General features: G+C 34.5%; 1 pseudogene; it reads left to right on the top strand.

Annotated features, from left to right (window-relative positions):
* The first annotated feature begins 942 nt into the window (after positions 1-942).
* On the top strand, positions 943-1,820 carry LOC125851011 (uncharacterized; annotated as a pseudogene).
* Positions 1,821-7,988: the final 6,168 nt, after the last annotated feature.

Raw genomic sequence — 7,988 nt, 5'->3', positions numbered from 1 at the left:
TAACATATACCTTTAATATTTTATTTTACTAATAAAATTTATATATACACAAAAAATTAGTACACTTTATGTATTTATATCATTGTAATCTTTGAGCAATACACAAGTTCAGAATTATGCTCTTCTAAAACTCTCTATAGTATGAGCTATCTAGGTATTGATACAGATGATCGTAAATCCCAATTCCCGAAGTACTAATACATGATAATCTTTAACTCTGGCTTCACTGTTCCGAGAATTTCTGGAAATTTCTGTAAGCTAGAACAAAAAGATAGTTCCAGAGATTCAAGAGATTCTCCGCGAAAACATGGAAACCTTCTTAGGGTTCTTAGAACCATGCAAACATAGCTCAATGATTTTTTTGGAACATCCTAGGAAATGGTGAATCAAATTAGTTCTACTCTGCATAATATAAGAAAAATCTCCCGTTGTTAAACTTTTTTGAGTGAAATGAGGTAAAAATACTCTACCAATTACATGCCTCATCCCCTTGGTTGCTATCCATGTATGTAAATGTACCTTTTTTGTAAGCGAGCCTCATTACTTAGATCTAATAGCCTCCAATAAACGCTAATAGCATTAGCGACATTGATATGGGATACTGACTTGTCAAAGATCACTTTGTTTATCATCATAACGCCAATGTATTATATCACACAACTCCATTTCTGATATATGAAATAGGCAATACACTACTACCTCTACTACGTCTTTGATTTGATTAGACACGTTGTATCACTTTCAATGCGTAGCATCGTCTTATTGACCGTTTCACATGGCCGACATGTCTTTCGACACATCATACCAAATTGCGCATATTGCATTAATTTATTGCAAATTTGGTATAATCCAAATTAGTTCTAAACCCTAAAAAGTAAAATAAGTACAAGAAATATACAACATGTATGCATTTATTGGGAAAGAAATATAGGGTCCCATTGACGGCCAAATCAAGTTGAAATGGAATCAACAGATTTACAAATCTTGGGCTCCGGCGAAATCGAAATTGATCCCACCTTGCTGAATTCTGCTATCATCGCTATCACCGAAAATAAAAATGGTTACGAGAGTGGAGATAAAGATGTCGAGCTTCAACAAAGTCTCTTCTACTCAGCGTAGTTTCATTCAGGTAAGAACTTGGAATCAAGCTCTAATCATGGTGTTGGTAAAAAAACTGTACAAATCAAGTATTATGTTATTCCATGTTCACTCAACCTAAAGAAAGTACTTCTAAAATGGGGAAATGTTCATGTACTTTTTGTGAAATTTGTAAAAATGTGTCTCCGCTGCCAAACATAATGATGCGGGGCACTAATTGCAATCATCGTTATTGTGAAGAATGTATACAAAATTATATAGGCAAAAAAATTAATAAGGATATCTATGAGATGATTTCTATGAAGTGCCCTGCTTCTGATTGCAATGGAATTTTAGATATCGATCCAATAATGCCGGTTGATTTCCTTATGCGAGTAAGAGATGCCATTCGACTAACGGCAGGTCTGGCTTCGCCAATAGTTAATGATTTCCCTTTTATGGATTGTATGGGTACACTGGTTGATGATCTAAGGGAATATCCTATTAGGGCATGTCCTGAGTGTTGGAGACTTTTCTGTATCAATTGTAAATGCTTGCATTTGGGAATGACATGTGAGAATTATCAGTTTAGTAGGCAATTAAATTTGCTCTATTGGCAGCATCATTATGGATGATATCATGATGAACTAGAGGAGGACGAGGAGGAAGAAGATGATGATGATGATGGTGAAGGAGAAGAAGAAGAAGAAGAAAGAGGAGGAAAAGGGGAGGAAACTCCATGATCAGAAACTTCAATGAATGTGAAAAAGTTCAAGTTTTGTTTCCTTGGAAACAAAATAGCAATTTGAGTTCTTATTTACATTATATGTTGTCTATTGTTGGTTAAAAAACAGTATGCAGGGTCTTTTATTTGATTTCAATTGTAGTTTTTAAGTTGGTGAAAAAACAATATGTAGGGTCTTTATGTTTGAATTAGTTATTGAGTTTGATTTGGATGGGCTATAGCGGTGGAGGCCTATTGTCCAATGTAAGTCTAGACCAAAATGCACAAATTTCTATTTTGCAGATAAGTTGTTCTATTTTATATAGAGTCCAGGTTTGTATGAGCAACTATCAGACCCATATTTCTTTTATTTTGAATCGCTTGTTCAAATTATTTTTTACTGCATCACTTATTAGATCAAAGTATGAAAGAATTCATCTCACACTTGGTTTTTAAAGTAAAAAATGATTTAATTTGCTTTTAAAAATCAGGAGAGAGGTTGTATGTGGTACACCCTAACTTAGGATAAGAAGTAACATACAAGCAAAACACATGAGAGATGTTAAGTATATATAAGTAAGTAGACCGTGTACTTTAATGATGCCTTTAAAAGTTGTGCAAGTCTATGCCCAGATAGAACAATATCACTAGTGGGTTAGGCAATTATAGATGGTATTAGAGTAACTTTGTGTTAACTATGTCGATGCAAGCTAAAGTTAACCTAAATTTAGCCAAATTCCGATAAGGTGAGGCAAACATCTTTGCTAGGTCTTAACAAATCTCAAGTGGTGGGGTAAATATCAATGGTGGGGCAAACCTCAGCAAGGACGTTGAGTCCATAAGAGAAGGTGTTTGTGACACATCTCCTTAGGATAAGAAGTCCACATCGACAAAAACACATGATAAGTAAGAAAATCTTACACTTTAGCTGCGCGTTTTAAAGTTGGGTGGGTCTAGGGAAAAACGAAAAATATCACTAGCGGGACGAACGGTTGTTTTGTTTGAAAAGGCAACATAGAATTTATATATATATATATATATATATTACGAGAGGTGGTTTATATCACTTCCCAGTTTAGTATAAGAACTCCACATCGACAAAACACATGAGTGTTATTAGGTATAAAAGTTAGCAGACCTCATGACACTAATCTAGTGACGTTTTTAAAGCCTTGTGGGTCTAGAGCAAAAGCAAATGATATCACTAAGAAGTTGTATAGTGGAATAAAGGTGGTGCAAATAATAATTGAAGGGATAGAAGAATTATATTGTTGGATTTAATTGAATCAATTTCAGGCATGATTTAGTTGTTGGTTTTTCTGGTTTTCATTTCATTTTCTCCTATGTTAGTGAAAATTCAACTTGAAACGAAAAAGTACATTATCACAGGTGAAGATGGCAGGTGCTTGTTTGCTAATTAATTTGATTTTCTATTCCATATCTTGTGTTTTGATTTTATTTTCATCTATGATTAAACTAAACAATTGAACCTAATTGATAACAATCCAACCGATAACTAATCCATAAATACTCTATGACTATGAGCTCTTTTTGTACACTTGAGTTGTTCTATTCTAACTTTTATCTCAATTTGTATTTGTGCTATATCAGTGCATGAATCTCCTAGAATTCATTTGTGGTATATTTGTGATTCATAGATTGTTGTTGCCAACTCCTTTATAAACAACCTTTAGTGTCTGCTTGCAAGTCAGTAGAGTGTCTATGAAATTCCCATCTGAAGCTTCTGGTTGTTATTACCGAAATAAGCAGGTGTCATGCAAAAGCTAGTAAAGCAAACCTTGAAAGACCATGAGTAAGATGACAAATGATAAATATGAGACAAATGACAATTTTTGTGACTAAAATATGAGATTAATTGTTCAATCATTCAGTTTCAAATGAGTTTATTAATATTTTCAAACAAATTTAGACTGGCAAATCAGTTATATAAGTATTAAAACTCTCCCTGCACCATAAAAGAAGCCCAATCAAATTAACAAGTAAACAAAAAATGAAATATATGATTAGAAGTATGTTAAATACAACTAGCAAGAATAACAAAATTAATATGAGATCAACTGTTTTTTTTCTGTACATATGAGATAATTGTTAAATCATTCAGTTTCACACAAAATTTTCTACTTGAGTAAGTCAATTTGGTGGTTATCAAATGAGTCAGTTCATGTTCTCAAACACTTTAGCCATAAAATCAATTTAGCATAAAATTTCACTTTCTCCGGGAGTTCAAATCCAGTCTAAACACTTTTGGCTATAAATTCCCCAAAATCTACCAGCAATTCCAAAAAATAACTGGTTTTAAACTTTTTTTCACTACAAATTGCTCTCAAAGATTCAAAAACCCACATGCAAGATAATAAAAGATGTAAACTAGAATTTAAAGAGAAAAATCGAACAAATTAGGAAGATAAATACCTTAAATGTGTAGATCCGCGTTCCAAAAATTGACGAAATCAAAATTACCAGAAAGATACGAGATGAAGAGTTGTGTTTCTCTCAAAAAAATTGTATGCCAAAACCTAAATCACAATGAACGGGTCAAGAGTGAGAGACTGAGAAGAGAGAGCTACGAGAGTGAGACAGAAGAACTTTTACCAAGAGGAAAAATTTGAGCTTAGAGGGTGAGAGAGAAATGTTGATGTCACACCCCGAGCCTACACCCTGGAAGGGACTGGCACTTGAAGACCATTGCTGGCCCAAGCGAACCCTTGGCCTGGCTTACTTACTCAACGGAAGACTTAAAACACCAGAATAGTCTAAATAAAGAACTTGTGAAATAAACTTAGAATGTCTCAGAAGGAGCATTCAACTGGCCAAAATGGCTACTCAAGTCTCATAGCAAAACATTTGAAATATAAAGCTAAAAGACTCATAACTAACTGTCTGACTATCTATGAAGCCTCTAAAACAACTGAGATGGATGTTGGGACAAACCCCACAACATCCTAATGATCTGAAACTAAAACTAAAAGCAATAAAAAGAGTCCTCCGAAATGCAATAAGGCTCACCAACAGACTCTGAACTGCTCATTAGATCAACGGTGCGCTGGGTGTCGATCCTATTTACCTGCGTTTGCATCATAAGACGATGCAGGCCAACTGACATCAATACATTTAATGTACGAGTATGCGAGTTGGAATGCTAAACACAACAAAGGCTTGAAAAAGAATCTGAAGAACTTACCTGGCTCAACTTAACTCAATATAACTGGACTCATTTCAATATAAAGCAATTTAAAAGCAAGAGCAATATAAGGAAAAGTTGTTCAAAAACATGATGTCAACTCTGTGTATTTAGAAATACAATAACAACTATGTATGTATGCAAAGATACAATATGAACTCTGCTTGTATATGAAAAATACAAATATATTTAATGTATATAAAGATACAAAATAATGTTGTGGGAGTTTCTCTAACCGACAACCATCACAAAAGAGCTATTGTGATGATACAACGATCTCCCTCACGCTACCAGCGCATCCTATACCTTGCCTAAGGTATATGACCTGAATTACTAAGTGGATCCACTAGTCTATGTGAAAAGGATTCATCTAAAAAGTATGACCTTTTCTACCCATGATGACTACATGGTTTATGGGGGCTGATAGTTGTATGAACTCTTCCCCATATCGATGTTCAATCCTACTCCCTAAATATACTAGCTCTTTATGTTTAAAACATACTTCTTTCTGTGATTTGAGATAATTGCTCAAAACTTAGCTCAAAGGCTATCTTGGAAATCAAAGTTTCCCCTCTTGCTTAATTATTAAAGCATTTACTCTTTTCTGAAAACTAGCTCAAATGCTCTTTGGAAATCAAGGTTTTCCTTTCTTGTTTAAATGTGACAACATTTTAAAGCCTTTGGATATACATAGACCCCATATATTTTTGAAGAAATGAACTTCAAGTTTTACTCTTTACTCTTTACTCAACTTGAACTTTAAGTCTTAAAACAAAGTTAAACATTTGGAAAAAAAAGAGACTTTTCAAAACCTTTTAAGAACTTATCTTAACTTGACTCTTGACTTCTCTTGACTTTGATCTTAACTTTCCTTGAATTGGATTATGGATTAAAGGTTCATTATCTCATGTTTATGGATGATTTCATGATGTTTATATGTACCTTAGAGTGTTGGAATCAACTAGAAAACATAGGCACATTGCTAAGGAACAAGTACGAAAGGATGGGGGAAGAATGGGAATAACTGGCGTCCCTGGCGCTCTGAGAGGCGCGGGCGCCAGCCCTTGAGATTCAGGGACCAAGTTGGGGTGCTCTGAATGGCACGTCGCCCCAGAGCCCCACATTTAGGGACTGCTTTGGGGTGCGCTGGCTGGCGCGATGCCCCACCCCCTTCCCCAGGTGTTAGACGATTTTTCTTCTCCGTTTTTCAACTCTAAACCCTCTTAACTTCAACGGTTCTTTCCCCAAATACTTAGGATCATTTATAACCTCAATATATGATAGATTCAAACCAAAATTACACCCAGAAACATAAATCAAATCGCAAGAAAATTCAACAGAACAACCTACAAGAATTCAAACGAATTTCATCAAGAACTCAAAGGATTTTCTTTCAAATCACACATATTTTGCTGAATTGAATCATGATTGGCGCGTGGGTGAAATAACCCAATGCTATGTGATCTCACATACCTTTTAGGGATCACCCCCGACGAAATCCACAAATTACCCTTGACGAAATCGACGAATCTTGGACGTTCTTCTCCTTTCTCCTCTTTTCTCTTCTTCTCCAAGCCCTAGCATAAAATTAACTTTTCTAAAACTGACTAAAATCTGACTTTACCCCAATTAAACTCCTAAAAACCAATTAGAATAATTAGGTAAGGAAAAGACTAAATTACCCTTCCAAAATCCGGATTAGACTTTCATTAATCCAACAACCCAACTTCCAAAGGACACAACTTACTCATATGAACTCAGAATCGCGCAAAATCGGCGGTGTTAGAAAAGATCATTCCAAGAAATTCCTAACCATATCTGGAAGTACACGTAACTCATCCTGAGCTAGGAGTTATGGCCGTTTGAAGTTGACCAAAACTCAACTTTTCCTAACTTAACAAATTTCCAGATTTTCATTCTTTCCAAAAATGACTATTTCCAATTATTAGCTTCTTCCTAGTTATTTCAAATTTCAAGATGTTACAGTTGATCTTAGAGAGTACTGAGGGAGAAATGGGTGCTAGAGTAAGCTTAGAGAGAGAAAAAAAGTATGTGCCTTTTTTACAATAAAAAATAGAAAATCAGCACTTAGGACAGCTGCAACTTAATAATAAAAATTTGTAGAGGTTAAAATAACCCCCACATTAAATATTTTTTTTTTGGGGGGGGGGGNGGGGGGGGGGGGGGGGTTATAGTAATCCCCTCAATTAAACCTTCCCAAATCTAGTTTTTTTTTGTAGTGCTTGCAATTCTTGAAAGCTTGTTGTTTTCTTGAGAAAGACAAAAGACAGTTTTTTCTTGAGTACCTTGGATGTTGGACTAGGTAGTTTCTTATCAACAAAGGTATATTATCCTCTGATCGAAACAACTTAATGTGATCCCATTGGTTGAGAGCTATGTCCTCTTTTCCCTTCCTGACCAACCATAAGAGTGTTGGCAGCTTTACAGTTGTTCCCCATTTGTCCAGGAACATACGCTACTCATGGGACCAGGTCCCATTGTTTGTTAGGATCATCAAAACAATGGATTTACAGCGGCATTGATATGGGATACTGTATTTTCAAAGATCAGTTTGTTTCTCAACGTAACACCATTGTATAATGTCACACAACTCCAGTTCTTATATATATACTAGTATATATATATATACTAGTTTTTGGTAATGTGCGTTGCATGTTTGTTCTTTATTATTATGGTAATAAATTTTTTATCTATAATAGTTTTGAGTTATAAAATGGAAATATTGGTGGAGTAAGAAGTAAATTTTTTTTTTTTGGGAATTGATAACATGTCAGGAGTGAAAATTTTTAGCCACTAACTAATAATCTCTTTTACTGCTTATATGTTATTTTCGAATTCAATTTCTATTATATGCTTTTCTCTTTAAGATTTGATTCCTCTTTCATATTTAGAGAGATAAATTTTAAGGTTGTTCATATTTGACTTTTAAGTACTCCTTTATATTAAATTAAATTATCTCATTTG

Source organism: Solanum stenotomum, unplaced genomic scaffold, assembly GCF_019186545.1.
Source record: "Solanum stenotomum isolate F172 unplaced genomic scaffold, ASM1918654v1 scaffold21524, whole genome shotgun sequence".
Taxonomy (NCBI): Eukaryota; Viridiplantae; Streptophyta; class Magnoliopsida; order Solanales; family Solanaceae; genus Solanum; species Solanum stenotomum.
The sequence above is the reverse complement of the archived record's forward strand: the minus strand, read 5'-3'. Positions and strand labels throughout refer to the sequence as shown.